This window comes from Spermophilus citellus (genome assembly GCF_964194105.1).
Source record: "Spermophilus citellus genome assembly, chromosome: 13".
NCBI classification, from domain to species: domain Eukaryota; kingdom Metazoa; phylum Chordata; class Mammalia; order Rodentia; family Sciuridae; genus Spermophilus; species Spermophilus citellus.
Window position 1 is genome coordinate 41473973 of NC_138193.1, and position 13770 is coordinate 41487742.

Sequence of the window (13770 nt, forward strand, 5' to 3'; positions counted from 1 at the left end):
ACCTCACCACCTCCCACAATCCTCCTGCTCTTGAGGCTGATTGGCTGGGTCGTGTGGGCGGAGCCAAAGAAGTCCCCCAATGAGCAGCTCCGTGGAGGAGCCAATCAGCTAGATGTTGCTGGGGCTGCTGTGAGCCAATCATCAGCTGGCAGTCTAAAGGGCAGGGAAACAGCCCAATGAACATCACCGCAGAGGAGCCAATCAGCTAGATGTTGCTGGGGACGCTGTGAGCCAATCATCAGCTGGCAGTCTAAAGGGCAGGGAAACAGCCCAACGAACATCAACGCAGAGGAGCCAATCAGCTAGATGTTGCTGGGGCCGCTGTGAGCCAATCATCAGCTGGCAGTCTGAAGGGCAGGGAAACAGCCCAATGAACATCACCGCAGAGGAGCCAATCAGCTAGATGTTGCTGGGGACGCTGTGAGCCAATCATCAGCTGGCAGTCTGAAGGGCAGGGAAACAGCCCAATGAACATCACCGCAGAGGAGCCAATCAGCTAAATGTTGCTGGGGCTGCTGTGAGCCAATCATCAGCCGGCAGCTAGAAGTTTGCTGGCAGCTGGAATTTTGCTGGGGCTCCTTTGGCTGTGGCACTCAACATCTCCCCCTCTCTGTTTAAACAACAAGCATGTGGCTAGGAAACTGTGCCTGCCTTAGGTTGTCCAATACTACATATGGTCCTTACCCATCTTCGGATGAGCTGACATCAGGGCGTCAGCCTCCTGTCTTAGGTTGGTACCATTGTAATTGGATCTTACCCATCATTGACTACCGGTCCGGTATACAGCCACACCTGTGGAGAGGTCTTTGTCATGACAAGCAGAAGGGAGGAAGATACACCAAGCCAATTGATGGCTCTTGTTGGAAAAATTGTACCACCGATGACATCATCAGTAAAAATACACCAATACTACCATGAATCACTGCACCAATAGATAGTTCACAATGCATACAAGTGAGTTCACAATGCATACAAGTGAAACATAGTTTAGGCAAGTTCTGCAAGCAGTTCAGTGATGGCTATTGCAGAAACTGTAGATTAGTTTTATCGTTGTCTTCACCGGCACTGGGATGAAGATAGGAATTCTAGCAATTATGGCTAAAGAAAAACTTATATAACATTCCAGAAGGCACTAAAAGAAAACAATTTTCTTAACAATTTATATTATCTTGAAGAGAATTATTAAATATAATGAAAAGGTAAGGTGAGAATTATTAAATATAATGAAAAGGAAAGGTGAAAGTAAACAAACAGATCTGTTAACCTCCTTTTTTGTTTACATATTAAAACAATTCTTAATAGTTATTTACCCAATTTAAATTGAACCATTTAAATCACGTGAATAAAAAAAAATATTTGGATCCATTTTTTCATGAGCACTCATCATATATGATATATGGACATACGTACATTCAAACATATAACAAAAAACACAAGTGTGCACACATAATATAATACATATAACACATAACATAACAGTAAAGGCCTTATAACTTTTTACAGGTGAAATGTCCATTGCAATGTTTAAAAACTCTATAGTCAAAAAAAAAAAATAGAACTGATCAGCAAAACATTAACCTAGGTCTGTATGAGCTCAAAAAACAAAATAGAACTTCATGATATGGGAAAGGGCAATAATAAAATAGATATTGAAAAAAGCATCCTGGTTCTGTCGCAGGTGTAAGGATAGGCAAATTGGAGTTTTGAATATCAGCTGTTATGGATTTGAGCCAAATCATCTTATTTTTGGTCTGTAGAAATCGCTTTAGTTAATCTCTCTGGAATCCAAATCGGCTGCTGTTCTCCCTGTGGAAATACACAAACACGCCCCCGACTCGAGACAATCACTGGGTCAGGATTTTAGTTAATCTTCCCAGAATCCAAATCGGCTGCTGTTCTTCCTGTGGAAACACACAAACAGACCCCCGACTCCAGACAATTACTGGGTCAGGACATTTCCATTGTCCTGTTAGAATATCTTTCCAAAGTACCTTGGGCTTATGTACATTTTTTGGACACATATGCCTTTCTGCAGCACTAAGTACTGATGAATCCAAATTTAAAAAGTTTAGAGTAAAAAGGGTTATTTTAAGTTTATCTTTGGGGAATATATACCCCTTCCCAATTCTGTCTTTTTGCTTTAATAAGTACATTTTAATAGTTTGATGAGCTCTTTCAACTATGCCTTGTCCCTGTGGATTGTATGGGATTCCTGTTATATGAGTAATGCCAAATGATGAGCAAAATTGTTTAAAAGAGGTAGAAGTATAACCAGGGGCATTATCTGTTTTTAACTGTTTTGGAATGCCCACAGTGGCAAAATTTTATAAGCAATGAGCTATAACATCTTTAGATTTTTCTCCAGCATGAAGGGAGCCCATCAAAAATCCAGAAGAAGTGTCAACTGTAACATGCAAATATTTTAATTTTCCAAATTCTGGCAAATGTGTGACATCCATCTGCCAAATATGGTTAGGTACCAATCCTCTAGGATTGACTCCAAGATTAACTTGTGGTAAAAAGGTTACACAATTTTGACATTGTTTTATTATTTGTCTAGCTTGTTCCTTAGTTATTTTAAAACACTTTTGTAAAGTATTAGCATTGATATGGAACCTTTTATGAAAATTTATAGCTTCTTCTAGTGTAGAGAAAATATGTTTGTCATGTGTATTTTTATCTGCTAAATCATTGCCCAAACTAAGGGCTCCAGGCAATCCTGTATGTGCCCTGATATGTCCTATAAAGAATGGATCTTTTCTGTCCCAGATTAAACTTTGTATAGTGGAAAACAAAGAGAAAACAGTAGAAGAAGGGGAAAACCTACCAGCATCTTCAAGGGATACTATAGCATTAACTATATACTGACTATCAGAAAATAAATTAAATACAGAATCTTTAAACATCACAAAAGCTTGTAATACTGCATTAAGCTCTACCTTTTGAACTGATTCTTTGGGTACTAAAAAAGTAAAAGTTTGATCAGGTGTAACTATTGCTGCTGTACCATTATTTGACCCATCAGTGAATATATTTGGAGCATTCATGATAGGTGTTTTTCTTGTCATTTTTGGAAAAATTACAGGATGCAATGACCAAAAAGACAATAAAGGATTAGATGGTAAGTGGTTATCAAATGAAACATGAGATTTGCACAAGATTATTGCCCAAGTATTTAACTCACTAGCTAATTCATCAATTTGATTCATAGTATATGGAGTAATAATTTTATTGGGAGAAATTCCAAATACTCCCTTTGCTGCTTTTATTCCTTTGAGTATTAATTGTCCTACAGCCTCAGGATACCTAGTAAGAATAGTGTTAGGAGAATAAGATAAATGTATCCATAATAATGGACCTTCTTGCCAAAATACTCCTGTAGGAATATTTTTTTGTTGGTAGTACAATAAATAATAAAGGCAAAGTTATATCAATTCTATCCAAATGCATATTTTCCATATATGTTTCAATGATTTTTAATGCCTTTCTTGCTTCAGGCGTTAACATTCGGGGTGAACTTGGATCTGATGGACCTTTTAGGATATCAAATAAAGGTCCTAATTCTCCTGTTGGAATACCTAGATAAGGCCTTATCCAATTTATGTCTCCTAATAACTTTTGAAAGTCATTAAGTGATTTGAGTTGATCTACTCATATTTGAATTTTTGGTGGACGGACCATGGTTGAGGACAATAGAACTCCTAAATAATTAATTGGAAAATTTAATTGTACTTTATCTATTGCTATCTCTAGATTATAATTTTTTAATAAATTTGTAAGTGTGGCATAACATTCTAGCAATGTGTTTTTAGCTTTGTGTGCTAATAATACATCATCCATATAGTGAAATATTTGTAGTTCAGGATTTTGATTTCTAAGTGTCTGGATTACTGTGTTAACATAAATTTGACACATAGTTGGGCTGTTAGCCATCCCTTGAGGGAGTACTTTCCATTCATATCTCTGATCAGGACCTTCATGATTCAGTGCAGGGATAGTAAATGCAAAACGTGGACTATCCTCAGGATGAATTGGAATTGAAAAAAAAAACAATCTTTAATATCTATAACTAAAACATACCAAGTTTTTGGCAAAGCAGACAATTGAGGAATCCCTGATTGAGCAGGTCCCATAATGACCATTTCATTATTAATGGCTCTTAAATCTTGCAATAATCTCCATTTACCAGATTTCTTTTTGATGACAAAAATGGGAGTATTATGGGGAGATACAGAAGGTTGTATATGTCCTTCCGCTAATTGTTGTTTGACCAGATCATGGGCTACTTGTATCTTTTCTTTAGTCAAGGGCCACTGAGGAACCCATAGTGGTCTTTCTGATTTCCATGTAATTTTTATTGTCTCAGTGGCCCTTTGTGAAAATCCAACCCATGTCTGTCTGTTCCTTGATCTATTTGTATTGGTGCTGCTATACCTTGTTCTTGTTTTTCTAATCTTTTTCCTTTCCTAAAACCTTGTCTAGCCATAATAGTGGGTGCATTTTGATTGATATTATTTGTTAAGGTCAAACCTAATTGATCTAAGACATCTCGTCCCCATAAATTTACGGGAAGATGATCCAATACATATGGCTGTATAGTTCCTTCACATCCTTCAGGATCCTTCCAATCTAATACCATTGCGCTTCTATTGGGATTAGTCGCCACTCCTAGGCCTCGAAGCATTTGAGTGGCTTGTTGTAATGGCCAATGTTTTGGCCATTCTTGACGAGAGATGATGCTAAGGTCTGCACCTGTATCCAGTAGCCCATTAAATTCATGTCCTTGAATATTTAGTTTTAGCATGGGGCGAGAATCTAAATTTAAAGAAAGCATAGCCCAATCTACACCTGTGGAGACTAATCCCTTGGAACCTCTTTCTACAGCATGACTGGAAAATTTATCATGTAGGCTTGGTATTATTAGTAACTGTGCTATTCCTTCTCCTGGTGAAATTATTGATATACCCTTTGGAGAACTGGCTATAATTTTTATTTCACCTTCATAATCGGGATCATTTACCCCAGGACTTATCAAAAGTCCTTTTAGAGTAGAATAGCTGCGTCCCAATAATAAGCCTACTGTTCCTTTGGGAAGAGGTCCTTTTACCCTGTGGGAATGATTTGAACTCCCATCTCTGGAGTTAGTACTGATCTGGCAGAGGCGCAGATGTCCAACCCTGCGCTCCCTCTGGTTTGTCTGATGAGGGATCTGATGGACAATGTGTCCTGGTCACTACCCTGATGGGGTTGCTGGGTTCCTCCAGTGCTCCATATATTTGTGGTTTGGGGCCCCGGAGCATTGGGGCCCCCTGTCCATTTTTTGGCAACGCAGCCCGATGCCTTTGTCCAAGATATTGTGGATAAACACCTTGTCCTTGTTCGTTTTTTGATAATGGAGTACCCTCTATGGTGGTTTGAGAACGACATTCATTAGCCCAATGTAATGGAGTACCCTCTATGGTGGTTTGAGAACGGCATTCATCAGCCCAATGTCTCCCTCTACGGCATTGTGGGCAAATACCTGGTATTCTACTCCTTTGATACCTAGTTTTGTTAAACCCTCCTCCTATGGGGCAATTCCTTTTAAAATGTCCTGTTTGTTGACAATTGTAGCATGTTCTTGGCCTGGCATATAAAGCCTGTTTTACTGCAGCTGCCACAATTTGCCCTTGTTCATTAATGTCTCTGGCATCTAAAGCCTGTTTTACTGCAGCTGCCATGACTTGCTCTTGTTCATTAATGTCTCTACATAATTTAATATATGTGTTTAAATCTTCCTGTTTCCATGGTCTAATGATATCTCTGCACCAACAATTCCCTTGGTCATAAGCCAGTTGTTTTATTAATGGCATTGCTTGTTCTGTATTCCCAAAAACTCTGGTAGCTGTTTGAATAAGCCTATCTACAAATTCAGTGTAAGCTTCATTAGCTCCTTGTATTATCTTAGATAATTGACCTTGTAAACCTCCATGTCCTTGTAAAGTCTTCCATGCCTTAACTGCATCTACACCAATTTCTGAGTATACGCCAGGATCATATGCAATTTGTTGCTGCCGATCCTCATAAGGTCCCTTTCCTAACAACATATCTAGATTTCTCTGAGAATAACCAGCTGCTGCATTTCGCCTAGCCGTCTCCTTGCAAAATTCCTCATTGGCAACCTTCCATAACAGGTATTGTCCTCCATTTAGCACAGCTTTACAAATATTAGCCCAATCTGCTGGCATCATGTTTAAGTTGGTAATGGATTCGACCAAGCTTACAGTGAAGGGTGCTTGAGGACCATAGGTTGTTACAGCCTCTTTTAGCTCCTTCACTGTTTTGAAATTTAAACCCTGGTAAATTCGCTGCCCTCCTACCTCAAATACAGGGCATACTTGAGATCCTGTCTCAGGATCCCAACTATCAACTGCGGGGGTTGGGAGCCTCCTAGCATATGGAGGTGGTGCTGTTGATTGGACACTTATGCCCTCTGGTGGTAGAATGCTGTTAGTAGCAGTCTCCTGTAGAGGTGGTGCTGTTGGTTGGACACTTACGCTCTCTGATAGAAAGGTATTATTAGCAGTCTCCTGTTGTAACTTTTCCCCTGATGGCTTTTTCTGCTCTAAACTTCCTTCCTCTGTCTCACTAGGTTAAAGACCTTCTCTTTTACTTGAATCTTTTCCTCTTTCTGACTAACTTGAGAGACCTTCTCTTTTACTTTAATCAATGTGTCTTCTCCTTCCTCTACCTTTGTCTGAACTTAAGGCTTTGGACTAAGCAAACCAGATACGAACGTCCACAATGGCAATGTGCCAACTGGCAGAGTCCCTGGGTTGTTCTTTTCTATTCTTTTTAAATCTTCACCATGATGGTTCCATTGTGATATATCTAACAACTCCTCCTTAAAAAGCCATGGGCTACATTGTTGTATTGTATCAACGTATGCCCTGACTGTTCTTGATTTTACTGAGATGCCTCCTTCCTCTAACAATTTACTTAACAGTCTTTCGGTTTGTTTTTTACTAATTTCTATTCCTGTATTTCTACGATAATACAACCCAACAAGATAACACCAAACAAAACCGAGACAGAATGAAATAAAAATGGAACCACACAAAATCATTATATCAGCCTTTCTATCCTCCTGACATGTGCATCCGTCCTTTCTCCCTATCTGTTCCTCAGATGCAAATAGTTTTTCCTCAGATGTGAGTGGTTTTTCTTCCGTCTCACTCATCTCCAGGGACAGGCAAGTTAAAACAAAAATGAAGCAAAACAAAAGAGGAACCTTAGAATGGCTATCCATCCTCTCGCCCTGCCCTCAGGGGCGAGCAGTTTACTTACCCTCAGTCGCTCCCCGTGCGAGCCACCAAATGCCGCAGTCTGGCTGGGCACAATTCAGGAGCCACTTGTCAAAAGAAACTAACTTTATTTTTAGAACTACAAATGCCAAACAAAACAGCTCCTCAGGAAAAAACCCTCAGAGCCCAACTGCCACCACTGGCTTCCCACAAGCCTCTCACCCCCACACAAACCTCACCACCTCCCACAATCCTCCTGCTCTTGAGGCTGATTGGCTGGGTCGCGTGGGCAGAGCCAAAGAAGTCCCCCAATGAGCAGCTCCGTGGAGGAGCCAATCAGCTAGATGTTGCTGGGGCCGCTGTGAGCCAATCATCAGCTGGCAGTCTAAAGGGCAGGGAAACAGCCCAATGAACATCACCGCAGAGGAACCAATCAGCTAGATGTTGCTGGGGCTGCTGTGAGCCAATCATCAGCCGGCAGCTGGAAGTTTGCTGGCAGCTGGAATTTTGCTGGGTCCTCTTTGGCTGTGGCTCTCAACACAAAATAACAGTTGTTGTTTAACCATAGTTGTATAATTTTTAATTTCTTTAAGATTACTTGCTCAAAAATCTTACACATATAACCAACTTACACAGACCTTCTTTATCACTTACTTATACCCTCTTATTTACTTAATCACATAGACTCTCTTATCCAGAAATACATTTTCCCTCTGTTAAATCCATACCTAGAACCTTCTTTTCTCTTTTCCATCTGTTAACCTCTTTTTCTGTTCACATTTGGAAATAATATTTGTAAATATCTGAATTTAGGCAGATTATTTCTGAAGTTCCTAAAGGAGTATTAAGTTACATTAAATCACCTGAAAAATTCCAAAAGAGAACCACACACTACCATGTATATCCAAAATTAAGTTTTAAATATTCCCAGGACTGTTGCTATTCAATGCCATTTCAATAAGCCAGACCAACATTCCAATCCAACACTTTGCTTTCCTAATTCCTACACACTGAATGGAACAGATACCATATTATAATTTACATTAATCCTTTCCCAAATTAATGCACTGGTACACCTAGTGAAATCTTCCCATGCTACCTAGTTCAAAAATTGATGAAAAAATAAAATTAAATAATTGGGAGTTACTTGCCAACTTGGAGTTGAGTTCTTTAATATTCCATCCTAAGTATTTAAGTTCTCTGGCATGAATTATCTGAAATCATAAACTAAAAAATTATCTAAACCCAACTTTTAACTGCAAGATTGTGCAATGCTTCAAAAACCCATTCAGATACCAGATTGTTATAATAAAAAAATCATATTTTAGATACACATTCAACCAAGATCATTCCCAAGAATCAATCTATAATATTAACACATTATTGCATTCACTGTCCCTTCTTTTTTTAAGTAGACAGAAGTGGAATAATCCTTACAGTGCAGGGAAGGAAGACGGAGTTCCTCAAAGCAAAATGGCTTCAGCAGCTGCTGGGAGTCCCTCAGTCCCTCCTTTTACTTACAGGATTAGCTCCACTGGTTATGTTCAATCCTGGGCATGCTGGCATATCTCCTAACTTTCTAGTAATCAGCTCTCAAAAAGTTAATCTTCTGCTTGCAGTTGTACTAGTCTTCCCCAAGAAAGCAGAGTGGGGGATCCTCTAAAGTCCCCTCTGGGATGCTAAAATGTGTGACTGAAAGTTTGGTTCCTGACCTCAAAGCCAATTAATGCCAATTTAATAATGAGGATAGAGTTTTGAGGAAAAGAAAAAGCGAGGTATCAAAGTTCTTAGATCCCCAAAAGGCATTTCCCTCTGCAGTGGGTGCACTCAAGCCAACTATGGGAAGAAAAAAAAACGTTGCTGCCCTAATCCCAACTTTAAAGTTTATCAAAGTTTTTTAAAAAACACAGCTAAAGGGGTGTAAAAGTTGAGAACAGAAAAGCTGGCAGTTCTATTGACTTTTGGTTCCTTACAGGAGAAGCATACTAGGGACATTATTAGGCTAAAATTTAGTTAAACACCTCTCAAGGATCAACACATGGAGAAATGGCTAATTTTCCAAGCATCCTGCTCATCATTTGGGTCCCACTCAGGATCATTTCTGGGAACTGCCTGTGCTCCAGTTGGGTGATTAGGTTTGCTCCTAGTCTTTTCTGCTGGGGAAGGAGCAAGGTGTAGGTCATCCCCAAGTTCCTCGGCTGCTCTCAGAGTTGCTTCCTTCCCATTGAAAGTCAAGGTCCGGTTGAGTAATAGCATAATATCTTTGAGGTGAGGTCAAATACCTGGCATATGTTTTTAAATACCTCAAAATATTTATCTGGGTCCTCCAAAAATCTCCTCAAGTCAGTTTTTATCTGCCTTAGGTCTTGAAGGGAGAAGGGGGTATGTACTTTGATTGGCCCAAATTCTCCTCCTGGCATCTCTTGGAGAGATAATATATTTGGTTTGCCTGTTGGGGCAGATGAAGGGAGACCAGGATATGGAAGACAAGAAGGCTGTTGTTGCACACCAACAGCAGATAGAGATTTTGTGGGTCCTCCTGATTCTTTCTCCTCAGTAGGTGAGTCCCCAAGATTTTCTCTCTTCATGGCAGATATCATAGCTAAGTCTACTTTATATTGTTGGCATAATTTAGGATTTTCCCTTAGGGCAAAGAAAACCTGAACATAAGGCACCTCACACCATTTCCCTCCCTTTTTGCAAAATTTATCAAGCTGTAAAATTGTATTAAAATTGATATTTCCCTCTGGTGGTCAGGTTTCCTCCATCAGGGAGTTTGTATTGAGGATAGGCCTGGTGGCAGAAGAAAATGAAGCATTTTATTGAATATCTGAGGGTCAAATCTATCCAAAATTTTTAATATGCAGGTTAGTGGTGCACCTGGCATATTGGAGAGAGAAGCTCCCATCTGAGTGTGAAGAAAACAAGACTCAAGCGCCCATGCAGGAGAAAACTGTTCTCATTAGGGATGTCTCCCTAATCTTGAGCTTCCTAAATGGTCCAGAAAACCCATCTCTCACCTTGCTTTGCCAAGGGTGTTTCTGATCCCCTTTGGCAAAATGCTAGGGTCTCTGTTTGCCCTGTGCCAGAGACCCTGGGAGGATTCAGAGTTAAGGATCTTACTGCTTATCCTCCCTGCCACTAAAAACCCACAGCAAAATAGAATCGTGCACTCTTTTGTTGCCTTTGCTCTGTAGACTAAAGGAACCACCTAAGGGTGAGGGATATCTACTGGTTGTAAGGTAGCACTTTCTATCAGAGAGATTACCAGAGGAGCTGATTCTAAGAATGCCTCCATATAGCAGCTTAAAGAGAACACAGCCCATTTTAAACATTGGAGCAGTAAAACAGACTAGTGAAAGTTACCTATGCATCTTAGGGAATCTGGGCAGTTTTACTAATTATCCCATGCCTTTCTCTCAGTCCTACAACTTGAACTGCTAAAATTTTTTACCTGCATAGAAAGGGTAGCATCCAGTAGGGAATGGATGCGGGATTGGGAGTGTTGCATAGCCCACATGGAGGCAAATGTGATTGGGGCTCTCCCTCAGTGCCATTCATCTAGCGATCATCCTAGATACCCTTTAGGGCTGTATGGAGAGGGCTCAATAGAAAGGAACCTTAGGAATACGTCTGAGTGTAGCCCAGACCAGAATTCCGCAGTTGTTCCAAACTCCTTCTTCCACCTCCACGCATCCAAGGCAGATCAGGATTTATAGACACTGTGTACTCACACCAATTGCTCTCTGGGCCCAGACAGAAAAGTTGGAAGTGGCTTTGTCAAAACTCAACATGACTGCTCTGCATTGAACAGGTGATTTAGAGATGCCTAGGCCAGGAAACCTCTCACCTGAGTCTTGAAGAGTGGTGGCTGCACAAATTGCGTTTAAGTAGTCATAGGGTCCCCATCTTACCCTCCAGAAAGAAAGGGAGAGAAAGATGCACCTCCAGATGTGGGGTGCATGGAGAGGTGCTTAACTCGGTGTAGAATCTCAGTGGGACCTCCAATATGTTACTGCTGTTGACCAGTGATGAGTCCTTGCTTCCCCAATGTTAAAGAATAACGCCAGAAAAGCATGCCTAGGCAAGGTTAGAGTGGAAAATAGAAGTTTATTAAAGGACAGAAGAAAAGACTTCTCCTAGAGGAAGAAGAGGACCCAAGAGATGGAATCCATGGAAGTGCAGTTGTTTCCCCTTTTTATAGTCCTTTCAGTGATGGAATGCCGGTGGGAAGGCCCAAGGGGTGGGACACAGGTGGGCCAAAGAAGTAATCTGGTCTGGAAGGACTTCTGAGTCAGCATCTTCAAGTTTGCTGGGGGCTGTTCAATAACACTTCTTTGGGATGGGCTCTGGGCCTTGGGCTTTTCTTGGACTTCATTAACATTCCAAGAATTGTTCAACTTTTCCCAGAATTCATCCTAAACATGGCCTCCATTATGGAGCTTACTCAATATTAGACCTGATTTACCTAACTACACTAACTACCTAACTTTAACTCTGGCTTCATTTTTACTTCATTTTCCACTATAAGGATAGAGGTGATTGGAATCATATATGGTTTGTGCTAGCTGCTTGAAACTTGGCACACTCAATTAGTTCTCAGTACACTCCCCACAATTTGTTCTCTTTTGAAGTAGCCCTAAGCAGAGGCAAGGACAAACCACTTCCATTTGAAAGCATTTAATAAGCTTCCACAGAACTCCGAGTTTACATTAATCTCAGCAAATAGTTTTTCACCTGATCTTGTTGATATTTTGAAGGAATGATTAGTAATTCAGTCGCACTTGGCCACCCAAATCTCATTACTCTAGGTTTAGCATTCGTTTGAAGGAACACTTTGAATTTTAGATTTTACTCCTTTTCCACATTACGGATAGAGGCAATTGAAACTCTAAATCAAACACGGTTTGTGCTAGCTACTTCAAACTTGACACACTCAATTAGTTCTCAGTGCACTATCCATGATTTGTTATCTGTTGAAGTAGCCCTAAGCAGATGCAAGGGAAAAAAAAAAACTTTCATTTGAAAGCGTTTGCTAAGCTTCCACAGAACTCCGAGTTCCCTGAAATTTCACCAAATATTTTGTCACCCGATCTTGTCCATACTTGGCAAGAATGTTTGGTACTCCAATCGAACTTGGCATCCCAAGTTCGGTCCTCCAGTTGCACTTGGCCCCCCAAATTTGGTTCTTTTAGGTTGAAGCATTCATTTACAGGAACACTTTGAATTTTTAGGTTTCACTTTATTTTCCCCTACAGGGATAAGGCAGTTGGAACTCTAAATCAAAATGGTCTTTGCTCGCTGCTAGAAACCTGATATACTCAATTACTTCTCAGTGTGCTCTCCATGATTTGTTCTCAGGTGAATTATCTCTAAGCAGAGTCAAGGACAGAACACATTCAATTGAAAGTATTTTTCAAGCTTACACAGAACTCCAAGTTTAGGGGAAACTATGCAAATATTTTTTCACCCTAACTTGTTGATACTTGGCTGGAATGATCAGAACTCCAGTCGCACTTGTCCCCCCAAAATTTGTTCTCCTAGGTTGAAGCGTTCATTTGCAGGAACAGTTTGAATTGTTAGTTTTCACTTCATTTTCCCCTATAGAAATAGAGGCACTTGGAATTCTAAATCAAATATGGTTTGTGCTAGTTGCTTGAAACTTGACACACTCAATTAGTTCATAGTGCACTCTCTATGTTTTTTCCTTGTAGAAATAGCCCTAAGCAGAGGCAAGGGAAAACATATGCATTTTAATGCGTTTGCCAAGCATCCACAGTACTCTGAGTTCACTGGAATCTCCACAAATATTTTTTCAACCTATCTTTTTGATACTTTGAAGAAATTATCAGTACTCCATTTGTACTTGGCCCCTCAAATTTCATTCTTCTAGGTTAAAGCGTTCATTTGCAGGAACACGTGTAATTTTTAGGTTTCACTTCTTTTTCCCCTATAGGGATAAGGGCATTTGGAACTCTAAATCAAACATGGTGTGTGTTAATTGCTTGAAACTTGACACCATTAATTAGATCTCAGTGCTCTCTTTATGCTTTGTTCCCTGTTGAAGTAGCCCTAAGCAGAGGCAAAGAAAATACACTTTAATTTGAAATTTGTTTGCCAAGTTTCCACAGAAATTCGAGTTTACTGGAATCTCAGAAAAATATTTTTTTACCCAATCTTGTTGATACTATGAAGAAATGATCGTAAGTCCATTCACACTTAGTCCCCCAAATTTCATTCTTCTATGTTGAAGCATTCATTTGCAGAAACACTTTGACTTTTTAGGTTTCACTTCTTTTTCCCCTATAGGGATAAGTGCATTTAGAACTCTAAATCAAACATGATTTGTGCTAGGTGATTGAATCTTGACACCCTCAATTTTAGATCTCAGTGCTCTCTGTATATTTTGTTCCCTTTTGAAATAGCCCTAAGAAGATGCAAGGAAAAAACACTTTCATTTGAAAGCATTTGCCAAGCAGCCACAGAA